The 14806-nt window shown below is 45.9% G+C and overlaps 1 non-coding gene across 1 annotated transcript; it reads left to right on the forward strand.

Moving 5' to 3' along the window:
- Nucleotides 1-4271: 4271 nt before the first annotated feature.
- Nucleotides 4272-4436, forward strand: LOC122207492. The gene has a single exon (XR_006196903.1). It is a non-coding gene; the product is annotated as a U1 spliceosomal RNA (small nuclear RNA).
- Nucleotides 4437-14806: the final 10370 nt, after the last annotated feature.

Below are 14806 nucleotides of genomic sequence, written 5' to 3' on the forward strand. Positions count from 1 at the left end.
CCCAGCCTGGAGCCCGGGCCGTGCGGCGGCCCCGCGGCCCCGCCCCTGGAGCCGACTCGGGCTGGAGCTGCGCACTCCTGCGCCGCAGCGGCCGAGGCCACAGCCCGCCGGTGCCCAAGAGCCAGGTTTCTTTGGAGCACTGCGCGAGGAGTCAGGTTCTCAGAGTTCTGCGAGGGAAACCGGGATCGCGGTGACGAGGCCTCTCTCGTTTATGACACCTGCTCTACCTTCCCAGAAAGTTATGCATAAAAAATTAAATTACTCTGCACACATAAAACTGGTGTGCCCTACAGATTACTAAAATATTTTAAAGGGACAGTAGTTCGCACACACACACACACACACACACACACACACACACACACAATAAAGTGACAGTAGTTAAAACAGTAGGGCATTGGCCCGCAGGCTGCCCCGCTCCAGGACCAGCTCCACGCAGGCTTCAAGCTACTTCCACCCCTGGAGATCTTCATTCCTGGAGTTGAGCAGAGACCAGTCTGGCCCACAACATGGTAAAAGCATGCTTCTCAAGCTAGTTCGAAAGAGCTGAGTTTCAGAAATGTTTATAAATGTAGAGGCTGTCTGCACATGTCACGTCCTAATTCATCTGCCTCCTATACCAGGACAACGCACAGCCTGTGTAGGAGGGAAACACGCAGAGAGGAAAACACCCGGCCTCCAGTGTGAAGATCCTGGGAGCTTGCCTACCTCTTAGGGACTGTCAGCCTTGTCTAAAGAAGTGACAGGAAGCAACAGGGGATGAAGAATGTAACTGACACAGAAGCATCACGTAAAAGAAAACAGGGAAGGGAATACAGACAAGGTAAGTGGGCAGCTTGCCTTTGACCTTCAAGTGTACTATGAACCTAGCAATTGCCTTTGAGCATTCCTTCTTTAAGTTTCCCCAGCATAATTAACAGAGAAACCAAGGAAACAAATAGAAGGTCTAGAAACATCCCCAAAGGTGTGTGTGTGATATATGTATTTTAAAGTGGTGGGGGAAATAGTGATGGGACAATTAGTTAACCATTTATGGGGGTAAAGTCTCTATTTCAAATCATAAAATATAGTTCAAATGAATTATAAATGTGTGTATTAATATATATAAAGGACCAGAAAAAATATATAGTATTATCATTGTGTATTAAAGTGGGGATGGATAATTTTTCAGTTTATTTATTTATTTTGAGAGAGAGAGAGAGTAGGGTAAAGGCAGAGAGAGATGGAGAGAGAGAATCTCAAGCAGGCTCTGCGCTGGCAGCATGGACTCTGACCTGAGGCTCAGTCTCACCAACCCATGAGGTCATGACCTGAGCCAAGATCTAGAGTCTGACGCTTAACCGACTGAGCCACTCAGACACCCCAGGGATGGATTTTTTAAGCTTGACATCAATGTCAGATGCTATAAAGAAAGATCAATGGTTTTGACTAAAATAAAAATATTTAACCTTAGCAAATCACAAAAATATGATAAGCAAAATTTAAAGACAAAATGTCAAATTTAAGTGTTTTTTTATATATTTTCCTTTTTAATATTTTCTTTTTTTTAATGTTTATTTATTTTTAAGACAGAGAGAGACAGAGCATGAAGGGGGGAGGAGCAGAGAGAGAGAGGGAGACACAGAATCCGAAGCAGGCTCCAGGCTCTGAGCTGTCAGCACAGAGCCCGACGCGGGGCTTGAACTCATGGATCGTGAGATCATGACCTGAGCCGAAGTCAGATGCTTAACCGACTGAGCCACCCAGGCGCCCCCAAATTTAAGTGTTTTTAATATATATGCCTATAGGGGTACCAGGATGGCTCAGTCAGTTAAGCGTCCAACTTCAGCTCAGGTCATGATCTCACGGTTTGTGAGTTCAAGCCCCATGTCAGGTTCTGTGCTGACAGCTCAGAGCCTGGAGCCTCCTTCGGATTCTGTGTCTCCCTCTCTCTGCCCCTCCTCCACTCGCGCTCCATCTCTCTCTCTCAAAACTAAATAAGTGTTAATAAAATAGAATAAAATAGAATTAAAAAAATAAAATAAAATAAAATAAAATAAAATAATAAAATAAATGCCTGTATACGTTCATAATTAGCAGCATTGTTCACAATAGTGGAGGGATGGAAACAGCCCAAGTTTCCATGGATGGATGAATAGATAAGCAAAATGTGGTATAGACATATAATGGAATAGTGTTCAGCCTTAAAAAGGAAGGAAATTCTGACATGTGCTACAGCAGGGATGATGCTTGAGGACATTATGCTAAGTGAAAGCAACCAGTCACAAAAATACAATACTGTATGATTCCACTTATATGGGGTACCTAAAGTAGTCACATTTATAGAGACAGAGAGTAGAGTGGTGGTTGCTAGGGTCTTGGGCTGAAGCGGGGAAGAATGGGAAGTTAGTGTTTAACGGACAGAGAGATTCGGTTTTGCAAGATGAAAAGAATTATGGAAATTGGTAGTGGTGATGTTTGCACAACAGTGTGACTGAACACGGAACTGACTTAAAAACAGTTAAGATAGCAGATTTTGTATTATGTGTACCTTACTACAATCGAAAACTAAAATATTGACAGTTTTTATTACAAAACAATTAGGAATGATGAACATTCTGGTAGCAAAATAAGTTGACATGAACAGACAACTCAGGGAAGATATATAAATAGCTAGTGGACGCATATAAAAATTGAATCCTGCTAGAAATTATGTACTCAAAAATTTAAATGCGATACCATTTTTACTTGTCAGATTTGGAACAGCTGGTTGTTGTTATTTTTAATTATCCCACTCAGGGTTTGTATGGAGAAGGGCAGTCCAATCATGACTGAAGTAGGAGTACAAGTTGGTCCAACTATGGAACATGACAACTTGATGGCATGATCAAAAGCCATCAAGTGTACATGTCTCTTAACTCAATAATTTCTCTTTTTGGAATCCATCCTAAGGAGATAATTAAAAATGTGGGTGGGAAAAAAAGATCCTCTGTAGAAGACTGTCCATTGCAGCATTGTTTACAGTAGAGAAAAACTAGAAACAACACAAAAGTTCAAAAGGAGGTTAATTAAGAAGCGTGTCCATATGATGGGATATTATATAGCTACTAAGGAAAACTTTTACTGACATAAAAAAATCAATGTATATTTTAAAAGGAAAGAAATCAGGGCACCTGAGTGGCTCAGTTGGTTGAACGTCTGACTCTTGATTTCAGCTCAGGTCATGATCCCAGTGTCATGAGTTTGAGCCCTGAGTCAGGCTCCATGCTAAAATTCTCCATGCTTGAGATTCTCTCTCGTTCTCTCTGTCTCTCTCTCTCTCTCTCTCTCTCCCTTTGCCTCTCTCTCTCAAAAAAAGATAAAAAGAGGGGAGCCTGGGTGGCTCAGTCGGCTGAGCGTCCGACTTCGGCTCAGGTCATGATCTCGCAGTTTGTGAGTTCAAACCCACGTCGGGCTCTGTGCTGACAGCTCAGAGCCTGGAGCCTGCTTCGGGTTCTGTGTCTCGCTCTCTCTCTGTCCCTCCCCTGCTCACGCTCTGTCTCTTTCTGTCTCAAAAATGAATAAAATATTTTTAAAAATTTTTTAAAGATAAAAAGATGTTACCATAAAGAACCAGTATATTAATATATTTGTTAGAAACATCTATAAGAACTATAAGAACAAATAAAAAGGTGATTTATGAATATAAAACAGATGAACATAAGGGAAAGGAAGCAAAAATAATACAAAAACAGGGAGCAGGACAAAACATAAGAGACTTTTAAATATAGAGAACAAACAGAGGGTTGCCGGAGAAGTTGTGGGAAGGGGGATGGGCTAAATGGGTAAGGGGCATAAGGAATCTACTCCTGAAATCATCGTTGCACCATGTGCTAACTTGGATGTAAATTATAAAAAATAAATAAATTATAGAAATTAAATAAATAAAAATATAGTAAAATAAAATAATAAATAAATTGTGTCACTACAATGAAAAAAAGGTGATTTATGTATGGGTAGGTGAAGTCATAATGATTTTTATTTTATTCTTTTTCTTATCCATCTATTCTCATTTTTCTAAATAAATAGGTACAATAAGAAAAAATGCAATAAAAGTCAATTTAAGTTCATATATTTATTTTAAGAGAGAGAGAAAGAGAGAGACTGCACATGAGCAGGGGAAGGACAGAGAGGGGGAGAGAGAATCCCAAGCAGGCTCTCTGCTGTCAGTGCAGAGCCCATGAAAGTCACTTTTCAAATGATTAAGCTACCAGGACATTCATCACATTACTGTTTAAGAACATTAAAAAGTAATATTTACCTGGCAGGGGAGATACCATGATCAGGAAGGTGGTTTTCCCAGGGCGAGGCTTATCCCTTGCACTCAGGGATGTGCTGACCCCTGAGATTTCCTCAAATGTGGGAAACTCAACTGCATAATTTGTGGTAGTGGGGGACTGCGTTTGTGCTTTCCCCTGAAGAAAAAAAAAGAAAAAAAAAAGAACATTAAAAAGTAAAAACCACCTGATTATCAAACAATAAGAAAATGGATGCACTGTACTGTAGATCTCGCAGTTCATGAGTTCGAGCCCCACATCGGGCTCTGTGCTGACAGCTCAGAGCCTGGAGCCTGCCTCAGATTCTGTGTCTCCCTCTCTCTCTGCCCCTCCCTTTCTCTCTCTCTCTCTCTCTCTCTCTCACTCTCTCCCTCTCTGTCTCAAAAATAAATGAACATTAAAAAAAATTTGTAATGCCAAATGTTAAAAGTTGTTATGACTGGGAGATATAAATGGACAAATTTGTTTTCACATATTTGCTTATCTAGAATTCCTAATTATTCTACAGTGAATGATGAGAAAACATAATTTTTTAAATACATAGGCATTGAGTAGCAAATGAAAACATTTCCTGACCTTTAGGATATTTCCAAGTGAAAACAGCAAAATGCAAAGCAGGATATGGTGCTATATGATGATATCAGTGTCTTAAAAATAACAAACTGTGTGTGTGTGTGTGTGTGTGTGTGTGTGTGTGTGCGTGTACACATAGAACTTGTTAATGATGGAAAACTTTGGACAGAGAAGTTGAGGAGGAGGTTTTTGGTTTTTTAAGCATCAACATGTCCTATTTTTTTTAAGTTTATGTATTTATTTTGAGAGAGAGAGAGAGAGCATGCACAGGGAAAGGGCAGAAAGAGAAGAAAGAGAGAGAGAATCCCAAGTAGGCTCTGCATGGTCAGCACAGAGCCTGACGCAGGGCTCCATCCCATGAACTGTGAGATCAAGACCCGAGCCCAAGTCAAGAGTTGGAAGCTTAACTGACTGAGCCACCCAGGCGCCCCTCTAAAAAGTCATTTTAAAGTAATAATTTATTTCTAACAAATAAAAGGCAAAAACTAAGTATAAATAGCCAACTATCTTTAAGAGGTTCCAAAACAATAAAGACCCTTTAGAAACATGAAAGAAAAGTTATGATCCAATGTGGTGGAAAATATCAGACAGTTATGGCATGAAAACAAGCAGGTGAGTCATCATGGGTATGAAAACACTAGAAGATAATTCACGAAAGTGACAGTAGCTGCATTAGGACCATATGATTACAGGCACATTTTTTGTTACTGTATTTATTTCCCAATCTTTCTAAAGTGTAATTCTACTACTTCTCTAATAAAACATATTGAAAAGAACTGGCTGTAGGAAGTGGTACATATAAGGCAAAATGAGGAGCATCATGTGTGATAAAGCTAATATAAAGCTAGGGAAAAATAAAGGAAAAAAGGAGCCACAGTTACACCAGATCACCAAAGAGTTTGGGAGCTAGTAGCCCAAGATCATGGAAAGTGATCTAAAATGGATGGATTTGGGGGCGCCTGGGTGGCTCAGTCGGTTAAGCGGCCGACTTTGGCTCAGGTCATGATTTCGTGGTCCGTGAGTTCGAGCCCCGCGTCAGGCCCTGTGCTGACAGCTCGGAGCCTGTAGCCTGTTTCAGATTCTGTGTCTCCCTCTCTCTGACCCTCCCCCGTTCATGCTCTGTCTCTCTCTGTCTCAAAAATCAATAAACGTTAAAAAAATTTTTTTAAATAAATAAATAAATAAATAAAATGGATGGATTTGAGATACAGGTAGGAGAACTCCTGGGGTTCCCCTCAATGATACCTATCGGGTGAGCTCCTGAGCTCTCTGCCCTAGATGGAGGAAGATGTAGGCAAGATTGAGGCAGAGGGGATGTGTCTGATGCAAAATTGTGGCCCGGTACACACACACACACACACACACACACACACACACACACACACACACATACACACACGGTTCATTCCTGTTGCCATGCTAGTGGTTTAAGAATAATCGAAGACTTAGGGGGCGCCTGGGTGGTTCAGTTGGTTAAATGTCCAACTTCAGCTCACTGTCTGTGAGTTCAAGCCCCGCGTCGGGATCTGTGCTGACAGCTCAGAGCCTGGAGCCCGCTTCGGTTTCTGTGTCTCCCTCTCTCTCTGCCCCTCCCTCCCCCCTCTCTCTCTCTCAAAATAATAAATAAACATTTAAAAAAAAGAATAATCGAAGACTGAAATTCAGGGCTGAGACTTTAGGGACCATTTTATCAAAATCAGGCATTTCAGCACTGAGGAGAATGGAGCCTCGCTCCAGTTTGATCTTTCATTGAGAAGGTGGGCTAAGAGGCTTACCCACATGACCTTTGGCTGGCTTTCCTATGTCAGAACTCCCCACACACCATCCCTGTGGCTACAGAATTCTAAGGGACCCAGGTTGGGTGGTCTTTGGGGCTCCAAGCTCTTAACTCAGGAGGCAAGGACAGTATGACCAGAGTCTTTGAAGAAAAGAGCTGCCCCTGCAGCCTTGTTGCATGGAGAGGCGGTGTTGGTTCCTACCAGTGCTAGGGCACTCAGTGGGCAGTGGCCTGGCAAAGAACAGCAAATAAGACCCAAGCTGATAAGGAAGGCTGTGCCAGATATCTCATCCATCCAGAACCTTTCCCCATTTTTCTCCATCCTGCTTGGGCACCGGGGAGTCAACCTGTACAGGCAATGTCAATGGCCTCCCTTAACTCCTGGCTGCTGATTGGAATTGGCTGAAAAAGTCACCAGCAGGGTATTGGGAGGCAGGAGGAGAGTGAAGTCAGTCTACTTATTCCTCAGCTTCCTCCCCTCCAGGTCACTGGGGGTCAGTGGATTCCATTTAAGGAAAGCTACAGCTCCTGCTAGGCAGCATTCTCCCCATATCCTTCAGTTCTTTTCTTCTTCTTCTCCTTCTCCTTCCCTTCCTCCTCCTCCTCCTTCTTTTTCTTCTTCTTCTTCTTCTTCTTCTTCTTCTTCTTCTTCTTCTTCTTGAGAGAGAATTGAGAGCGTGAGCAGGGGAGGGGCAGGGGAAGAAGGAGAGAAAGAATCCCAGGCTGTCAGCACAGAGCCTGACGCGGGGCTCGATCTCAGACCCTCAGACCATGAGATCATGACCTGAGCTGAAATCAAGAGTCAGATGCTTAAACAACTGAGCCACCTAGATGCCCCCAAATCCATCCTTTCTGAGTTCCCCTTCTCTTGTCCCTCCAGTGCTAGGGATGGTAACGGCTCTATCTCTTGTCCCTTAACCTCTGTCCACAGCTTTGTAAATAGTCCCTTAACTCTTTTCAAATGATCCATTTTAAATGTGCCGTCTGTTCCCTGCCAGGACACTGACCCATATACAGAGCTGTTACCCAAACAGAACTCAGAAAGTCAGAATCCCAAGGTGTCATGAAGAGATGAAGGGAACTTCTAGGCCTTCTCTGCTACCCACACCTCACTCTTTGAACTGGTTAGCAGCTTCCTCTAAAACTCGTGACCACTATGGGTGTCTTCTTCCAGAGCTGACTCCATCCCCTTCACTGAGAGACCTCAGGAAGTCACCTCCGGCTTGACTGGGCTAGAGTTTGAGTCCCGCCTCATTCCACTGCTTACCACATGGGTGGTGTTAAATTTAACCTCTCTTGAGTTTTGTTTTCTCCACCTGCAAATGGGGATAAATCTTTCCAATAAGATTTCTCTACAGTTGAAATGAGTTTATGTGGGTAAAGTGCTCAGCTCAAAACCCTGAGGTGAGATGGTTACTTCTGAGGTGAGATGTACACATTTTTTTAGGCTTTTAAGAGTTGGGGTTTTTTTAAAGTAAGCTCTACTCCCAGTGTGGGGCTCAAACTCACGGCTCCAAGATCAAGAGTCACTCACTCTACTGACCATAATAGGCAGGTGCTCCTTTTTTTAATACACTTTAGTTTCCTTAGACTTCATTACAACTTTAATTTTGAGGGGTACCTGGATGGCTCAGTCCATAAAGCAGGCAACTCTTGTTGTTGGGGTCATGAGTTTGAGACCTGTCAGGGGTAGAGTTTACTTTGAAAAAAAAAGTTTAATTTTGAAAACAATAAAAACAATTTTTAAGCAGCATTTAGTAGGTTGCCTGGCACATAGAAAGTGCTTAATGAATGTTCATTGTTATCAACATGATCATTCCAATGTCATCATCTCCATATCTCGTAACATGTCTGGGTCTCCCTACAACCTAAGGTAGAGTGCCACGCAGTCAGTTTTGCTCAGTATTACTCTGCATACTGGCTTTATGATTGTTACCCTCCTCAAGGAGGCACCCCAAGTCCCCTTGTCCCAAGTCCAGGCCCTAGCTCTGTCTTCACATGGTGATCTCTCAGCTCTGCTGGCCCATCCCTTTCAGTTGTTTTATGGGTGCTTTGTACACATCTTTTGTTGTTCCACATGTGGATAGTTGTCAGCCAAAGATGTTGCAAGTGCCCTGAGGACAGCCCTAGAGGCCAGGTCTTCCATGCCCAGCTGGGAGCTTGTGCAGAGCCCAGTGCAGGACTCTATAAGAAGTGCATCTTGGGGCAAAGCCGGAAGCTCCCATGAAGCAGGGCCACCCCTCAGACAAACATCTGGGGCGGGACTGTTTGCTTCGGCTGATGAAAAGCCAAAGTCCCAGGATCTATCTTGATAAGATCAAGGAGAAAAACATTGGGATGTGATGATAACAATCCCGCGTGCATGCCCTTCACAAAATATGTTCACCCTCTCCTCCTGACAACCTCACAATGATCCTGTTGGCAAAGCAAATGTTACTTTTCACATTTCACCGAGGAGAAATTAGAGCTCAGAGAGGTTGAGATTTGCCCAGAATTACTCAAATGGTAAGTAACAGAGCTAGTATGAGAGCCCAAGTTTTCAAGCTCCTTCATACCACACATTTTGGGGGGATACTAAACATATCTTTCATCCTTCTTACCAGTACATCATGAAGTTGAGGGGTTATTTCTTCGGAGTTGACAGTCGGAATCATTGATGAGTTGATGGTTCATCAGAACCCATGGGCCTGCCGGAGACCGACACAGTACACAGTCCAGGAATACTGCCCTTAGAGGGACAGAGAGGCACTAAGAAGCAGGACAGTGTTGGCCTTTCTGCTCCTCTCTCAGCGGTTTCTTCAGGGAAGACAGGATGAAGTGGGGCCACTCAAAGCACAGCTAGAATCTGGAGTTCCTACAGAGTGGGATTTGAGACACCTTTGAACAAAATAGGAACTCTACTTGCCAAGAGACCTAAAAGAGAGCCATTTCTTCAACTTTTTAAATTTTTTTTAATGTTTATTTATTTTTGAGAGAGAGAGCGTGAGTGGGGGGGGGGGGGGGGGGGCGGGGAGGCAGAGAGAGAGAGCGAGACACAGAATCCGAAACAGGTTCCAGGCTCTGAGCTGTCAGCACAGAGCCCGATGCGGGGCTCAAACTCACAAACTGCGAAATCATGACCTGAGTTGAAGTTGAATGCTTAACCGACTGAGCCACCCTGGTGTCCCATTTCTTCAACTTTTTGAGGGTTAGAATCTTCTAGGAGCAGCTAAAACTTTTATTTATTGACACCCAAGTCCAGTGAAGGCTTAAAAGTTGATTGGAGAGCAGGGAGGAAAGAGATCCATAGAGAGAAGGCAGGGTGCCTTTGAGGCCAATAAGTTGCCAAAACCGCCTCCAAAGCCCTCATGTCAGAGTCTTCCAGTTCTGGAGACAAAAGTGGAGGACTTCTCTGGATATTTGGCCCCAAAAGGCAGGGCATGGAATATTTGGTTGGCAATGGTGTGGGAAAAGTCATATCAGCCCTTTAACCTGAATCCCCTCAGACCCTTCCTCTGGCCCCTAAAGGCAGGGATGGAAATGACTTACCCAGAGCTGAGCCCCCTGCCACTCATACAACACCACCTGGTCTCTTGCCATCATGAATACGAATGCCTAGTGAGCATGTAGCACTGTTTTAAGCACTTTACAAATGTTAATTTATTTCATCCTCACAACAACTCAGAGACATATGGGTTGCATAGACCATCAATATCCCATTTTACAAATAAGGAGACCAAGGTCCAGGGAAGAGAAAGCTATTGGTAGAGCCAGAATTAGAAGCCAAGTAGTCCAACTACAGAAGTCTCCCTTGTGCAGTGAAAACGTATCAGTACCAATGTTCTGGACTTCAGAGTTTATAAAAGATTTTATCTTGGCTCTTCGGAGGTTCCCAGAGGAAAAGAAGATGTCTTACCAATTGGGGCCCAGAGAGGTAGGTGATGTGATTCACCCAAGGTCACACACTTAGTGAGAGGTCTCACTTCGCTGCCAATTAGGCACAAAATAGGTTTCTTGACCTTTGGTCAGGTCGCCCCCTCAACCCTTCCCTGGGCCAGTGGGCATAGCCCTGATTCCTACGCCAGTGGGTGGGCAGAGAGGCGGAGCGGATCGCGGCCTACAGGCCTGGGCGCTGTCCGCGGTGCTGATCCGCCCGCCGCGCCCTTGCTCGCCAAGTGGCCGGCGGGTTCCTTGGGTTTCCCTTCCAGCTCCCAGCCAAAGCCAGCTCCCTGAGTTCGGCTGCCCGCCGGGGTCCTCAGGCCTGGCTCCCGGGGCTCCTGGGGCTCCTGGGGTTTCCCCTCCCCCGACTGCGCGCCGCCAGCCTCCCCTCCCCCCGCCCCGCCCACGGCCCCTCCCCGCCAGTCCCAGGTCCCTCCCCTCCCCCCTTATCTCTCCCGCCCCCCCCGCTCCCCCCTACGGCTCGTTCGCCAGTTCCGGTCACGTTGCTGGGTGTTTACGCCTGGAGCCCGCCCCGGACCCCCCTTCGGCGCCCCGGAACCCCCCGGAGACCCGGCCCGACAGCCCCGCAGCCTCGCAGCAGCTGATGGCGCCGCAGCCCGGGCGGGTGCTGCGGAACCCCAGGCGCAGCTAGCGCGGGGAAGAAGAGCGCCTCCCCCCACCCAGCCTGGCCCGGACCCAGGGCCCTGCTGGCCAGTCGCTCCCTCGGGTCCCGAAGGTGAGGAGGCCGGTGGGCGTGGGGGGTGGACAGTGGGGGTGGCCACCGGCGGGGAGCAGCGGGGCCGGAGCTCCAGCTCCCCTGGGAGGGCTGGCGCTGGGCTGGGCACCGCAGCGCGCGGGAGGCGGACAGGACCCGCGGGCTGCTGGCAGAAGTTGTCCTCCGCCACCCGGACTCAGGTCCTTACCGGCCCTGGCGAAGAGTCCAGAGCGGCCTGAGGTCGAGCCACCGCCACCTCCTGCCACCTCCCATCACACACGTCTTTATGCCTTCCTTTCCCTGTCCTTCCTGGTACCCCTCTTCCCCGTCCTCCTTAGTCTCCATATCCCCTTCTGCCTTCTCTGGGAGTCATATTGGAGGCATAATCAGGCAGAACACCCAGACTGAAGGGGATGGGGGCTCCAGTTTCCTCATACATCCCACTCCCATGTCCCTGGACACTCAGCTTTGCTGAGGCTGGGTGTCCTGAGATCTCTCCCCTTCAGTGGAGGGGGAACCCATAGCCTAGGGGTAACCGAGGAGGAGAGGTTCTGGAGTGGAGAGGATCACAAGACCCCTGGGGAAGATGGCTCCACCCACTGGCCGGGTGAGCCCACCTTGCAGAGTAGCAGACATTTGTCAAAGCCTGACTTCTTGTTCCCAACTCAAGTCCCTAGGAGAGCCAAGGACTTGGGGGGAGGGGGGTTACTTTCTAATACATGCACTTACTTGCCTAGGTGATTCCCAATAACACTGAACTCATTGTCCCTGTTTTACCAACATTCATTGTGCACCTGTTCCATGCAAAGGATTCCCAAAGACAAGGTCTTGCCCTCAGTAACTTTATGGCTTAGAGCAGAAGCCAGGCACCCCTGTGCACTCACACGGAGGTTGCCGGGGGGGGCAGGGAAGTGTGATACATGGTAGAATGATTCCTGGGAAACACAGCAATGGAAGGGAGTCATTCCAGCTTGGTGAGGGTCAAAGAAAGGTTAGTAAGAAAGGTAGCCTTTGAGTAGGGCCTTGAAGGATGGGGCAGGTTTCAGGAGGCAGAGAGAGGGGAGAGGGATGTTCATCCATGGATATGGGGTGAGTTTGCTGTGAAAGCAAAAAAGGTAGAATCCCAAAGAAGAGGAGATCAGACTGCAAATGTGGACTGTGTTTAGATATGAAGGACCTTAATGCAGGGTGAGCACCCAGTGGGGTGCTCCTAGTTGCCAGAAACTATAGTTGTGTCTATTGGGCAAGGTACTTAACCTGTCTGAGCCTCTGTTTCCTCATCTATGGAGTGGATATACTGATAGAACATTCAATGTAGGGTTGTTATAAACATAAATGAGTTAATATGAGTTAATATATGTAAAATGCTAAGAACAGTGCCAGCCATTTATTATTGTTATGTAAGTATTATTACCTATGCAGTGATGATTATTATAAGTATCATTACCTGTGCCTCCATATCTGAGAAACACTTCTTGAGTTTCTGTTCTCCCACTACCCGAGGCCTCAGAGCCAGGTAGTAGAGAGGAATAAAGACTAAGAAAAATAAAGGACGTAATTTATTTATCCATTTATTACCATGCTTGCCATGTCTAATATACCTACCCTGACTGTAAAAATGACAAAAATGAGTTTAACATTCTCCCCGAAACAAGAAGGCATTCTTTTTTTTTTAATTTTTTTTTTAATGTTTATTTATTGAGACAGAGCATGAACGGGGGAGGGTCAGAGAGAGAGGGAGACACAGAATCCGAAACAGGCTCCAGGCTCCGAGCTGTCAGCACAGAGCCCGACATGGGGCTCGAACTCACGGACAGTGAGATCATGACCTGAGCCGAAGTCGGACGCTTAACCGACTGAGCCACCCAGGTGCCCCAAGAAGGCATTCTTAAAGAATTTTAACAAAACGTGAATATTGAGTGTTCAGAACAGTACAAGGATATTTGTTGACTCAATAAATACTTTCAGTCCCGAAGAGAAAAGAAACACGAAGAAGGAAATTGAAACTGGGACAAGAGAAGCAGTCAGGGGGTGAGGGGTGGCAGAAAATGCAAACTCCACACAAGCAGAAAGCAAGAGTCTTCAGTTCTGGTTCCTCTCCCAGCCGCTTCGTCTGCCTGAGGGTGAGATGGGGCAGCAGAGGCCAGGGGACATTGAGCAGATTGAGGGAGGGGGAGTGGTTAGCCACCCAAGGAAAGACTGGACTCTAAGAGTGATGTTCAAACTTTTGATTAGCAGAAGGCTTTTCTCCAATGAATTGTCAATCATATAAAAGAGGGGTAAAAATAACAAAGCCTCTATCCCTGCCTTGTGCCTCCAACCATTTTGACAACTTCTGAGACTCCTCTGCGGAACTCTGGGCTCTATGTAGCAAAATTTGCAAACCAGTAATTAGGATGATCCCAACTGCCCCTGGAGCCCTGAGTGCTATGATTCTGCATTTTCTGTGGTTCTTCTAACCCAAAGAACTATAACAAGGGAAAGGGGAGAGAACTACAGTTTCCTATTTGCCATGTCCGTTGGAATCAGATAGCTGGCAAGAAAAGTGCGTACCCAGAAGCTTCGAAAAGACAAGCAGGAGGTGAGGTCATTTTTAGAGACCAGAAGCCCAGGCCTTAGAGAGTGAGAATTGTGTTGGGTTAGAGGGTTCCTGAGCCTGACATTTTGTCTGTAGTTGGAGACATGAGTACAGAAGCATTCTCCCAGCAACTTCCCAAGGGGAAAAATACTTGTAACTTGCAGACAGATGAGAGGCATGGTAAAAGTACTCGGGATTACCTCTATAAACTTGAACCCTGTGTTACAGGCCCCTTTTTTATTTTTAAGTAGACAATTTGTTAAATGAACATTTTTCATCAAGCTAGAAAATTAAAACAAAGAAGAACTAGGAGCACAGGAGAAGGTGGGCAGGGAAACAATACAGACCCTGAGGTGGCCAGGACAGTGGACAAAGGCAAGGGACCCTTCTCACTTTAATCTGTGAGGTAGGATATCTTGGGCCGGATGTGGGGAGAAGATAAAGCTGGTAACTCTAACCCTTCAGCTGCTGCCACTGGCCTGGACCAAGTTCTCAGGCACAAGCTTCTTCTCAAGCCAGAGGTTTCCAGGACTTACTTTCCTTCCTTCCTTCCTTCTTTCTTTCTTTCTTTCTTTCTTTCTTTCTTTCTTTCTTCTTTCTGTTTATTTATTGATTTTTGAGAGAACGCGAGTGGGGGAGGGGCAGGGAGAAAATCCCAAGCAGGCCTCGTACTGCCTGCGTGGACCCCAACACAGGGCTAGAACCCACGAACTGTGAGACCTGAGCCAAAACCGGGAGTCAAAGCTTGACATACTGAGCCACCCAGGTGCCCCCAGGGCTGCATTTCTCTGGGAAAATCTGACATTTTCCTGGCTTGGGCCTTCTGAAGTGTGACAGCTGCAAATAAGAGATCTGTATTGTGGTTCCCCTTCCCCACTCCATTTCCCGCTCTCCCCCAAACAAACTAAACAATAATGTGTAAGAAAGAATATCTGCCAAGATCATTTGTG

The sequence above is a fragment of the Panthera leo genome, chromosome E1 (assembly GCF_018350215.1).
Source record: "Panthera leo isolate Ple1 chromosome E1, P.leo_Ple1_pat1.1, whole genome shotgun sequence".
In the NCBI taxonomy this organism is placed as follows: domain Eukaryota; kingdom Metazoa; phylum Chordata; class Mammalia; order Carnivora; family Felidae; genus Panthera; species Panthera leo.